Source organism: Crotalus tigris, unplaced genomic scaffold (genome assembly GCF_016545835.1).
Source record: "Crotalus tigris isolate CLP2741 ecotype Arizona unplaced genomic scaffold, ASM1654583v1 scf7180000023738.1706062, whole genome shotgun sequence".
NCBI lineage: Eukaryota > Metazoa > Chordata > Lepidosauria > Squamata > Viperidae > Crotalus > Crotalus tigris.
The window spans coordinates 1,028,290-1,042,180 of NW_024100150.1; positions in this window are offsets into that span (position 1 = coordinate 1,028,290).

Below are 13,891 nucleotides of genomic sequence, written 5' to 3' on the forward strand. Positions count from 1 at the left end.
CTTTAATATTAAAGATTAAAATATTTTGCTGCTGCTGTTTTGTGGGTTGTTCTTGTTTCTACAAGAATATAGGTCCTGAAACAAGGATACTTTCATCTACTGAAGTTTATCTCAATATGTTTAAATTCTAGTCTGTGGTGAAAGAGCGGTCCTCCTGAAATTACTGTCATATATGACTTAGCATTGAGGTTTGTTACACTCCAAGCACTTACCTAGGTTTCTAGCCTCACCAGAATTCAAAGGGCATGGGCCAGGAGGCATTTGGAGAATCTTCCCTGTGCATTAAAGGGCATCCATAGATAAAGATGTTCCTTAATCTTCTACAACAGGTCTTTTCAACCAGTGGTACACGTACCACCTGTAGTACATTAGCATGTGGCAGATGGTATGTGGCCCTGCCCAGCCAAGTGTAGTGGGGGAGGGAATGAGCCAGCAGTGCAGGACTTACTGTGAGAGAGTCCTCCAGAGCTGCAGAGTGGCTGGGGTGAGGCAAAGGCCTCAGGATTGGCACTTCTGGTTCACCCAGAAGAGAAAGGAGGAGTGGGGTGGAGACAGGACAGACTATAAAAGGAGGCAGTTTGGGAGAGAGAGGGAGAGAGAGAAAAAGAAACAGCCTTGGGAGGAGGCGGAGTCAGCTCTAGCTGCACCGAAGGGAAAGAAGAAGGAGGAGGGTGGGGGGAGAGGAGAGGATATTGGCCATGAACCGATCTACAACTTCTGTGGCAGCCATCTGTGCTGGCAGCAACAAACAGGGAAGAAATGCAGCCAGGGAGGAATCGCCCTCCACAAGGAATGAAGAAAGGCAGCAACGAAGAAAGGCAGCATAGGCTGGAGGTGGGGCACGGAGGGAGGGAGGGAGGGAGATGGAGAGTGGAAGGATTCTTATGTGCTTTTGTGACTTTGAAGTTTTGGGATTTGTGCAATGTGGGCTTTGTGTTCTTAAGGAGTGTTTGGCAATTTCTATTTGGCTGATGTCTCGTGTTAAGATTCTATTGTTCTGCTATTGTTAACTGTAAGTTTTGCTGCAAGGGATTCTGAACTATTTTTCTCTTGAATGGATTTTGCCTGCAGCATTCCTTTACTTATGAATAGAGCCATTTGGGGAGGCTGCCTTAGCCAGTAGCCAGTAATTACTACATTTTTTTTTCTTCCTTAAGTGCTGGCTGCCGGCTCCTTAACTTTCCTTTCTAGCCAGTAACTAATTCTTAAAAGGGAATGCACCTTTTTAAGCTAGTTTCCTCAGCGGCTTGTCTTTTCTGTCACTGGAGGCTTTTCCTTGTTTGATGAATATATGGAAGAGGGAAAATATGGTGGGGTTGACACCTTGCCAGGTGGTACTCAAATATTGCCATATCCTAAAAGTGGTAAAATCGATGAAAAGGTTGAAAAGCCCTGTTCTACAATTAGGGAAGATATTATGGACATTTTTTTGTCTGAACACTTTAGGGCCTGAATAAAGATTCATATTTATTTAATGTAATATTGATTTTACTTACTTTGTTCTGTATTGTACACTGCTTGGAAGCTCTGCAAGATTGGGACAATCTATAAGCAATGAAAAAGGAGGAAAAAAATCAAACTTCTGTAAATTCCTATTAACTTTGTAACATATATTCTATAGGCACCCAGAATATGATTTTGGTTTTCTAATTGCTGTAATGTTGACTCTTTTTCTTCTTTGTCTCTGAAATCAGAAATGATTCTGATCCTCATAATAATCCTTTTAATTATTTTTCTCAAACAGTGACATTACGGAAAGAACAGCTAATGACAAGAAATCAGTACAGATACATTCTTTTTCCATAACATTTTAACTGTGTTGTGGATTTCTTATTTAATTTTAATCTGCCATTGCATTTAAACTTTTAAGTACTTGCCTCCTGACAAGAGAACTGTATAGATCCTTCCTTCCTTCCTTCCTTCCTTCCTTCCTTCCTTCCTTCCTTCCTTCCTTCCTTCCTCCCTCCCTCCCTCCCTCCCTCCCTCCTTCCCTCCCTCCCTCCCTCTCAAACTACCTGAAAAAAGTTGCTGCAGATTTATTAGCAAAATGTTTAATATGACATAGGGCTGAGAAAGAATAACTGGTTCAAGGTCACCCAATTTTCTTCATACTTAAAGCAAGACTAAAACTCTATCAATTTCTATCCCAATGCCTTTAATCACTTCTAATCTTTGAATGAACCATAACAAGTGCAAAATCAATCAATCAATAAATCAATCAGTCACTAACATTATATCATTCCACTTTTAAAAAAATAATAATGTGGAAGCATTATATAATTAGGCTACTAAATTTAGAAAGATGAGAAAAAGAAATACAGTGTAGATTTATGCACTATACCATTTTAAGAATCTTTAAAAAACACAGATTCTTCCTTGATATATATATATATATATATATATGAAGAGTGTGATTGCCTATAAGGGGAAGATGGAAAACATTGTGTTTGAAAGTATAAATCAAAATGACCTATTGTTACTTCTCAAATTAATGCAAAATTGAAGAAAATTTATTTTTTGTATTCTGCAATTCTCTTCAAACTCCAGTCCAAACCAGTGTTTATTTTTAAAGAATGTATATTTAAGAAACAAATAGTGAAAAATAATTGTGAATTTATTTCTCTGTGTTTATGGTGAGTAATGGATCCATGTAATTTAGTATAGACATTATTGCATTTATTTATTTAGTATTTATTTATTTGTTTATTTATTATTACTTCTTTTTGCATTAAAAAGTTTTATAAAAATTACAATATAACCCACCCAAACACCCCCTCTCCCTCCCCAACTTCCCAGAGCTGAGTACAGGGTTACAAATATGATAATCATAATCTAACTAACATTGACCAACTATATAAATAATCAAGTCCCTAACGCACTTTAACTCCCCTTTAACATAAATATAAACATAATAATAATGAAAACATAAACAAGTTAATATCCTAATTATTAAACAATACAATCTCCAAATTGTTAAACAATACTAATACTAAAAATAATAATAATATCATAATAATACTCTAAAATTCACTCATAGGCTAAATGAAACTTTTTAGTCCCATATTTATCCTGAATATAATTTATCCATCTTCTCCAAACCGAAGTGTATCTTTCTTGTGAGTGATCCTTCAAGTAAGCAGAAATCTTAGCCATTTCTGCTAAGTTTGACACTTTAAGCGTCCATTCTTCTATAGTAGGCAAGCAATCCTTCTTCCAATATTGCCCTACTAGTAATCTTGCAGCTGTTATCAAACTCAACATCAAATTAATTTCTTTAGCATCACAATCTGTAATAATACCCAATAAAAATAATTGTGGGGTAGACTTTATCTTTCTCTTGAAAACCTGTTGAATGTTCCACCAAATCTTAATCCAAAAGGCTTTTATATTTCTATGTCCACCATATATGAAAATAATGGCATCCAAACTACCATATCTCCAACATTTGGGCTGTAAATTAGGATACATACAAGACAACTTTTTAGGATCCAGATGCCATCTATAAAACATTTTATAAAAATCTTCTCTTAAATTTTGTGCCTGGGTAAATTTTACATTTCTAACCCACATTACCTCCCATGTATCCAATAGAATCGGTTCTTGAATATTTTGAGCTCACTTTACCATACAATCTTTAACTAATTCCATTTCCAAATCCATTTCTATTAAAACATTATAAATTCTCTTTATATGCCCTTGGTTTTGATCTTTAAACTGTTTTACCAAATTCTCATCCATTAAAGTAATACCAACCTTTTGATCTAACTTCCACCTAACCAACAATTGATTATACTGAAACCAAGACTGTATAATATTTTCTTGCTTTAACTCAACTAACAATTTTAAATGCCAATCATTCCTTACCAATCTAAGTAATTCCTTATAAGAAATCCTATCCAAATTCACACCTCTAGATACCCCTTCTATCGCGTGTCCAGGAATTCCCCAAATTGGTATTTTATAATTTAACCTATAATAATACTTCTTCCAGACACGCAATAAAATATGGGATTTAAAAACCTGATCCACTTTTTTATCATAAATTAAATATGCATGCCATCCATATAGTAAATCCTATCCCTCAAGAAAAAGTATATTTTTATTTGTTCAATTAAGCCAGTCACTAATCAATGTTAAAGCCACCGCATTATAATATAATTTCAGATTGGGCACCTTAAGTCCACCTCTTTCCTGTATATCTTGTATAATCTTAAACTTAACTCTTGGTTTTTTGCCCGCCCAAATAAATTTATTAATACCCTTCTGCCATTCATCCAAATGATATCTTTTTTCAAAATAGATATAATTTGAAACAAAAAAAGAAACTTTGGAAGAGCATTCATTTTAACCACTGAAATTCTCCCCAGCAAAGATAACTGTAATTTTTTCCAATCATTTAAATCCTTTTGCACTTTTACCCATAATGTCTCATAATTATTTTTGTACAATTTAACATTAGAAGCTGTAATATATACTCCCAAATATTTAACCTTTTTCACTATTTCAAAACCTGTTAATTTAACTAACATATCCTTTTCCTTCATAATCATATTTTTAGATAATATTTTAGTCTTATTGTTATTTACCTTAAAACCAGAGACTTTCCCATACTGGGTTATGATTTCCACCAAATCCCTTACCGAATCTGTTGGTTGAGATAATGTCCACAACCAAAGCATCAGCAAAAGCTCTCATCCTATAATCATTCTTTTTTATTTTTATTCCCTTTATTGTAGTTGATTCACGAATTTTAATTAGTAAAATCTCCATTGTTAAAACAAATAACAATGGGGATAATGGACATCCCTGTCTTGTACCCTTTTCAATTTTAAATGCTTCTGTTGATCCCCCATTAATTATAATTTGTGCCGATTGTTGTTGATATATAGCCTTAAGAGCATATAAAAATTTATCCCCAAAATTCATTTTTCTACAACTTTCAATAAAAATTGCCAATTGAACTGATCAAAAGCTTTTTCAGCATCCAAAAATATCAAAGGCACAGGGATTTGATTGTTCTTATCCAAATATTCAATTAAATTAACAATTTGTCTTACATTATATTTCATATATCTCCCAATTATAAATCCAAATTGATCACTATGGATCAATTGCTTCAAAACATGCATTAATCTATTTGCTAATATTTTCAAAAAAATCTTATAATCTGTTTTCAAAAGAGAAATAGGACTATAATTCTTAGGCTGGGTAAGATCTTGATCCTCCTTTTGGGATCAACGATATAAAAGCCCTTCTCCAAGACGGAGGTACCTCTGCTCCCAATAAAATACTATTAAAAAGTTCCTTTAATGGTTCTATCATTTCTTCAGATAACATTTTATAATAGATTGCTTTTAATCCATCTGTACCAGGAGCCTTACCAATCTTTAACTGTTTAATTGCCCAAATAATTTCCTCAGAAGTAATTAAACAATTCATCTCATCTCGTTGATCATTTGAAAGTCTAGGAAAATGTGCTGCCTGTAGATACTTTTCTATATCTGAAACTTGTATGCTTTCACTAGCATATAACTTTGAATAAAAATCTAAAAAACTCATTTTAATCAAATTTTGTTGATATACCTCTTTACCTTTATAATCTATTTTCTCTATAATCCTTAACTTCTGTTTCTTCCATAATTGATAAGCCAACCACCTACCAGGCTTATTTGCATTACAAAACATGTTATGTTTCATATAACACAAGTTAATTGCAATCTGATCAGCCATTAAGATATTAAATTGCTCCCTAAGCATAGTTTTAGAAGCCTTTAAACTGTTGTCCAATGGATTTAAAATAAAAACCTTCTCTTTCAGTTTAATCTCTTCTTCCAACTCTTTACATTTTTGCATCTGTTTATGCCTATGTGCATTATTCAAATGAATCAGAACCCCTCTCATGTAAGCTTTACTAGCATCCCAAACCATTGCCATCGAGGTACCCTTATACATATTCAAAATAAAAAATTCCTTCAAATATTCTCTGCATTTCTGTGAAATCCCCTCATATCTAAATAAATTTTCATTCAATCTCCAAGTCCTTCTGTTCCCGTCTTCAACAGATAACTCCAACCATACAGGACTATGGTCTGATAATATTCTAGGGAAAATCTTGGCATTCTTGACCCTAGAAAAAAGATCAGTAGTGATTTTTTTAAAAAAGTTAATTCTGGAATACGATTGATGCCTATCTGAAAAAAAAGTAAAGTCTCTGTCTTTGATGCTCCGTTCTCACCAAATATCTCTAAGTTCTAAATCGTCCTTCAAATCAAAGAAAGCTTTAGGTAATTTAGCGTAATTAGAAGATTTTAAAAAACCCTTCTTATCCTTACTTGAATCTAAAACACCATTCCAATCACCCATCATAATAACAAATTTATAATCCAATTGAGTTAGCTTCTGATGTAACAACTTATAAAACTGTTTTTGTTGTTGATTGGGGGCGTATAATCCAATAATAAGAAATTTCTTGCCTTGTAATACTAATTCAATAATAACATATCTTCCTTGTGTATCAGAATCAATTAATTTAGCCAATAAGTCTTTTCTTACATAAATAACTATACCCCCTTTTTTTTCCGGAGCAGAAGCTATAAAATGTGATCCCAACTGTGAATTAATCAAATACTTTTGATCCTTTAAAGCGATATGAGTCTCCTGCAAGCAAACAACATCATTCTTATGTTGTTTCAAATAATGAAATACTTTCTTTCTTTTCTGTGATGAATTCAAGCCATTAACATTCCATGTCAGAAACTTTGCCATTCTTAATGGCTTGAAGCCTCTGGAACACTGCTTGAAGATCAGCTGTAGATGATCTGTTCTGTCTTGTCCCTCCCACGGGCTCTGTAGTAATCGAACCTTGTATTATGGATCCAACATCAGCCTTCTGCTGCTCCTTTTCTTTACGTCTATGTGCAGCACGAGTCATCCTCTGTTCCTTTGAATCAACTTTTACCTCCAAACACTGTTCCCTAGGTCCAGCCTGTAAATCAGCTGCAGCCAATAACATTGCACCTTCAGCTTGTTCTTCCGGCCTTTCTTCTGTTTTCTTAGACCATGGAGATGGTGGTGAACCTGCTTTCAGGACAGAAGTATAAAAATCTTTTGCTTTTAAAATTGTATTGAGTCTATAACGTGTCCTAGCATAGTTCACCACTATTCCAACAGGTATCTCCCATCTGAACTAAACCTGTTGATTTTTAAGCTCCTCAGCCAGAAAAGCAAAATCCTTTCTTTTTCTAAGGATTTTTGGAAATATTTCTTTTAAAATTATAACATCTTGGGCTGCAATTTATTTATTTATTTATTTATTTATTTATTTATTTATTTATTTCTAAAATTTATATGCCGCCCAATCCCAAGGGACTCAGGGCGGCGTACAAAATTAAAACAATAATCTGACAATAAAACAATAAAATAAATACATTCATACAGCATGTCCAATCATATCCCGCCCCCCCGGGGACATCAGCCCAGGCCTACCGGAACAGGAGAGTTTTAATGGCTTTCTTAAAGGCTGGCAGGCTGGGAGTAGTTCGAACCTTGGGTGGAAGTTGATTCCACCAGGTCGGAGCCATCACAGAAAAGGCCCTTCCCCGAGGGCCTGCCAGTCGACATTGTCTGGTCGACGGGACCTGAAGGAGGCCCAATCTATGGGACCTCACCGGTCTCTGGGAACTGTGCAGCAGTATGCGGTCCTGTAAGTAACCTGGCCCTATGCCATGAAGGGCTTTAAAGGTGATAACCAACACCTTGAATTGTGTCCGGAGACCCACAGGAAGCCAGTGCAGCTCGCGGAGGATAGGTGACACGTGGGCGTACCTTGGTGTGCCCACAATCGCTCTCACGGCTGCATTCTGAACCAACTGCAGCCTCCGAACGCTCTTCAAGGGTAGCCCCATGTAGAGCGTGTTACAGTAATCCAGTCTTGTTTTTTATTAAAAGTTTTTTTTTTATTTTTTCCATATAAACATTATATATATAAAAAAGTACAATACAATTTTAAAATGAAATAAATTCATAACCATTGGTATGACCTGCCCACTCTCCCCGGGCCGCGTCCACCCTCTCTTAAAACATTCCCTACTTCCCCCCTCTTTCTCACCTCCCATCCTACTCTCTTCCCCTCCCCCTCTCCTCTCACTACCCTACTTCCTCTCTACACTTTCTCACCTCTCATCCCTATCAAACCCATGAACGCAGCATAAGGGGAGTGCCCAGGCAGCACCCCTATAAGCAACCATTATCTATATTACACTTACCCCCCCACATTTCCTCCCTCCCCCAACCCCCCTCCCTTCACTTCCCAGAGCAGAATACAGGGTTAATAATAAAAAATATAATAATAAGAAAAAAGAAAAGAAAAAGAAAAAAGAAAAAAAAGAAAAAGAAAGAAAATATCATACTTAACCTTTAACTCCAATAACCTATAAGACAATTCTCTATAATATTTACTATAATATTCATTCATAAAATAAATTAAACTTTTTAGTTCCATACTTTTTCTGAATATAATCTATCCATCTTCTCCATACAGTAATATATCTTTCTTGTGTATGATCCTTTAAATAAGCATAAATTTTTGCCATTTCTGCAAAACTAGATACTTTAAATACTCATTCTTCTAAAGTAGGCAAAGAATCTTTCTTCCAATATAAACCTATTAATAACCTTGCAGCAGTTAATAAATTCAACATCAAAATAGTTTCTTTATCATTTAAATCCATAAAATACCCAATAAAAATAGTTGAGGAGTAAACTTTATCTTCCTTCTAAAAATCTTTTGAATGTTCCACCAAATCATAATCCAAAAAGCCTTTACCTTTTTACAATTCCACCAAATATGGAAATATGTCGCGTCTTTATTGCCACATCTCCAACATTTGGGCTGTATATTAGAATACATATGAGATAATTTTTTAGGATCTAAATGCCATCTATAAAACATTTTATAACAATTTTCTCTCAAATTTTGAGCTTGTGTAAATTTAACATTTCTAGTCCAAATTATCTCCCATAAATCCAATGAAATCGGTTCCTGTATATTTTGAGCCCATTTAATCATACAATCTTTAACCAATTCTGTTTCCGAGTCTAACTCTAATAAAACATTATAAATTCTTTTTATATGAGCCTGACTCTGATTTTTAATCTGGATAACCAATTGTTTGTCTTCTAATGTTATTCCCTCTTTCTTATCTACAGTCCATCTATCCACTATTTGTAAATATTGAAACCATGACTGTAGGATATTTTCCTTGCCTTAATACATCTAGGGATTTCAAATGCCAATTCGAACCAGACCAAATTAACAATTCTTTATACGAGATTTTATCAAAATTTGTCCCCTTAGAAGTTCCCTCAATTGCATGTCTGGGAATCCCCCAGATAGGTATTTTATAATACAATCTGTAATAATACTTTTTCCAAACACGAAGTAGGGCATTCCTCAAAATATGTAATTTAAAAGTCCGATCAACTTTCTTATTGAAAATCAGGTTTGCATGCCAACCATATATTAAGTCCCAACCTTCCAAAGAAAAAATATCCTTATTTGTTAAATTAAGCCAATCACTTAACCAAGTTAAAGCGGCTGCATCATAATATAATTTCAAGTTAGGTGCCTTAAGTCCTCCTCTTTCTCGATCATCCTGTAAAATCTTAAACTTGACCCTTGGTTTCTTTCCGGCCCATATAAAATTGTTGATACCCTTTTGCCATTCATCCAAATTTGCCTCCTTTTTTAAAATAGGTATCATCTGAAACAAAAAAAGGAACTTTGGTAGAACATTCATTTTTACAGCTGAAATTCTCCCCAACAATGACAATTGCAATTTTTTCCAGTCTTTTAAGTCCTTTTGTACTTTTACCCATAATGGTTCATAATTATTTTTATACAATTTTCCATTTGAAGCAGTTTAATATACTCCCAAGTATTTAACCTTTTTTACCATCTGGAAACCTGTAGCTTTGACCAAACTTTCCCTATCCTTAACTGACATATTCTTAGATAATATCTTAGTCTTATAATTGTTGACTTTAAAACCAGAGACATTCCCATACTGTGTTATAAGTTCTAATAAACAATCAATCGCTTGATTCTGTTGTTCCAAAATTAAAACCAAATCGTCTGCAAAAGCCCGCAATTTATACTCATTCTTCCTTATCTTTACGCCCTTGACTACCTTTGATTCTCGAATCTGAATCAATAAAATTTCCAACATTAAAACAAATAACAAGGGGATAATGGGCATCCTTGTCTTGTCCCTTTTTCAATATTAAAATTCTCAGTCAATCCCCCATTTACAACAATGTGTACAGATTGTTGCTGATATATAGCTTTAAGTGCATGTAGAAAATTATCCCCAAAATTCATTTTCTCTACCAATGAAAATAAAAATTTCCAATCTAATTGATCAAAGGCTTTTTCAGCGTCCAAAAAAAATAAAAGCCACAGGAATCTGATTATTGTTATCCAAATACTCAATTAAATTTATAATTTGTCTAACATTATATTTCATAAATCGCCTTGTTATAAATCCTTCTTGGTCATTATGAATCAAGTCCTTCATAACCTGCATTAATCTGTTTGCCAAATTTTTTGTAAAAATCTTATAATCAACATTTAATAATGACATTGGCCTATAATTCTTAGGCTCTGTAAGATCCTGATCTTCCTTTGGAATCAGTGATGTAAAAGCTCTTTTCCAAGAAGGAGGAATTTGTGTACCCAACAAAATACTTTTAAAAAGTTCCTTTAATGGCTCCATCATTTCTTCAGATATAGTCTTATAATACCTGGAGGTCAGTCCATCTGTTCCCGGAGACTTTCCAACCTTTAACTGCTTAATAGCTAAACCAATTTCCTCCACAGTGATTGATCTATTCATCCCATTTTATTGTTCCTCTGAAAGTTTAGGAAAATACACTGATTGTAGATATTTATCTATATCCACACCCTTTATGTTATCACTTGAATATAATTTTGTATAAAAGTCTAAAAAACTCTTTTTAATCAAATTTTGCTGAAAAACCTCAATACCTTTATATTTTACTTTCTCTATAATTCTAGCTTACTGTTTCTTTCGTAACTGGTAAGCCAACCACCTCCCAGGCTTATTCGCATTACAGAAAGTATTATGTCTCATATATGACAGATTGGTAGCCACCTGATCTGCCATCAACATATTGAATTGTTCCTTAAGCATCTTTATAGATACCTTTAAATTATTATCAGTTGGATTAAAAACAAACTCTTGTTCTTTTAATTTAATCTCTTCTTCTATTTCTCTACATCTTTATAACCCTTTTTCCTTAAAAACTTTATTCAATTGAATCAAAATTCCCCTCATATATGCCTTTCTGGTGTCCCAAACCATGGACATCGATGTTCCCTTATTCATATTTATAGCAAAAAAGTCCTTTAAATGCTCTTTACATTTTTGTACAAACTCTTCCTGAATAAACAAATTCTCATTCAATCTCCAGGGTGTTCTATTCCCATCTTCCAAATCCACACCGGACTGTGATCTGACAAAGTTCTGGGGAAAATTTTCACCTTCCTCACTCTAGAGAGAAAGTCACTAGTAATCAAAAAAAGTCAATTCTTGAAAATGACTGATGTCTATCCGAATAAAAAATGAAATCTCTATCGCTTATATTCCTTTCTCGCCAAATATCAATGAGCTCCAATTCTTCTTTCAAATCAAAAAAAGTTTTAGGTAACCTAGTTTGGGTAAAAGTTTTAGAGGAGCTCCTTTTGTCTATAGTTGAATCTAAAACCCCATTCCAATCACCCATCAAAATTACAGATTTATAATCCAACTGAGATATCTTCCCATGCAAAAACTTATAAAATTGTTTCTGTTGCTGATTAGGAGCATATAATCCAACAATAAGAACTTTTTTACCTTGTAATGATAATTCCACAAAAAGATATCTTCCTTCAGAGTCAGTTTCAATTAATTTAGATGAAAATTTTTTCTTCATGTAAATTACCACTCCCCCTTTTTTCCCTGGAGCTGGAGCAATAAAATGTGAACCCAAACGAGGATTCATCAAAAGTTTGGAGTCCTTTAAAGTTATATGGGTCTCTTGCAAACATATCAAATCATTGTTATGTTGTTTCAAATAGTGAAAGACCTTTCTTCGTTTCCGTGGCACATTTAAGCCATTAACATTCCAGGTCAGGAACCTGGCCATCTCCACTGGCCTGAAGCCTCTGGAGCATGGCCTGCAGATCCACTGTCGATGATCTTTTTGGTCTTGCCCCTCCCACAGGCTCTGTGATAACCATGCCTTCAACTTTATCACCACTCTTCTGCTGCTGCTCTTTTTCTTTACATTTATGGGCAGCTCGTGTAATCCTTTGCTCTTTTATCTCAAGATTCTGTACAGCTTGTTCCATGACCATCATTGATGAGGCTCCTGCCATAACAGGCTCTTCCATTATCCTTGTTTGTGGGGGTGAGGATGATCTTGCCTTTAAGATAGAGTGATAAAAATCTCTTGCCTTCGAGACTGTAGTTAATCTGTGGCGTATCCCTTCATAATTCACTATTATTCCTCTTGGGATCTCCCATCTAAACTGAATTTGATGATGCTTTAACTCATCAGAAAGAAAAGCAAAATCTTTTCTGCCTCTTAAAATTTTGGGAGCTATTTCTTTTAAAATTATCATATCTTGATCTGCAATTTGAAACTTTTGTTTATAAAAAGCCTGTATAATTTCATTACGAGTAAATCTTCTGGAGAAATAGATGACCACGTCTCTTGGTAAGTTTCTCTATCTAGCAACCCATGAGTTGACTCTAAAAAATTTTTCTATCTCATTCCCAATTATTTCAGGCCTCCAGCCCAGATTAAGAGCAATATCTTTCACAATAAGCATCTTTAAGTCCTCCTGAAGGTTCTCTCTCAACCCCCTGATATGCAATGCATATTCCATCTCTCTATATTGTGAAATGATTTGTTCATCCTGTGTAATTTCTATCTTATTCTCTACCTCCTCCATCCTAGATTCCATTCTTGTTGCATTTTCAGTAATCTCCTCAATTCTGTCGTCAATTCTCTCTATATGCAGAGCAAGGCCCTGGAAAGCAAAAAGTATGTCTTCCCTTATTTGCTTATTTTTTGTCTCCAATAGTTCCTCTGTGACATCCCTCTCTGCAATTATAAGATCTTTTACTTCCTCCTTAATGTCCAAAGCATGTTTTTTTAAAGCTTCTTGTAAATCTTTAAGAGAAATTGCAGGAGGAGGAGAGGGTGGAGATGATTTTGGTTTCTGAGAAACAGGCTGGGTCATTGGGGAAGAGATAGTGGCTTTAAGAGGAGGAGGCAAGTGTTTTGAAGCCATTTTCTTAAGTTCTAAGAAGAAAGATTCTTGTTTGAAAAAAAAAAGTCACAGTTCTTTTGAATATTCTTTAAAAAAAATTACAGAGAAAAAAGAAAGAAAAAGAATTAAAAAAAAATTCTTGCTTCTATATTTAAAGCATTAATCTGTATCCAGATTTTAGCTTTATGATGCAAATCAAACAAGAAAGACAATCGCCATTTTGCCTTTCACTTTCCCTTTCTTCAAAAGGGAAAGTGAACAATAAAAAAAAAAGAAGAGGATACTTGCTGGAGTTAAAGACACCATCAAACTTAAGCACAATTTCTCCTGGTCTGCTCCATCTGCTTTTAAGTACTCACAAGCAGCTAAAAAAAGCAGATGTGGAAGCAGCAGCTTGCTTCATCCCAGAACTTCGGGACGAAGGCTCCCTGGAACATGGAGATGCTCAGGCTCCAAGGGAGCTCTACCCTCCAATCCCCAAAATTATAGGGATCCAGGGGAGCTCTTACCTCTATCTGAGAGCTCTCCTCCTTCCTTTTGCCCAGGGAGGAGATT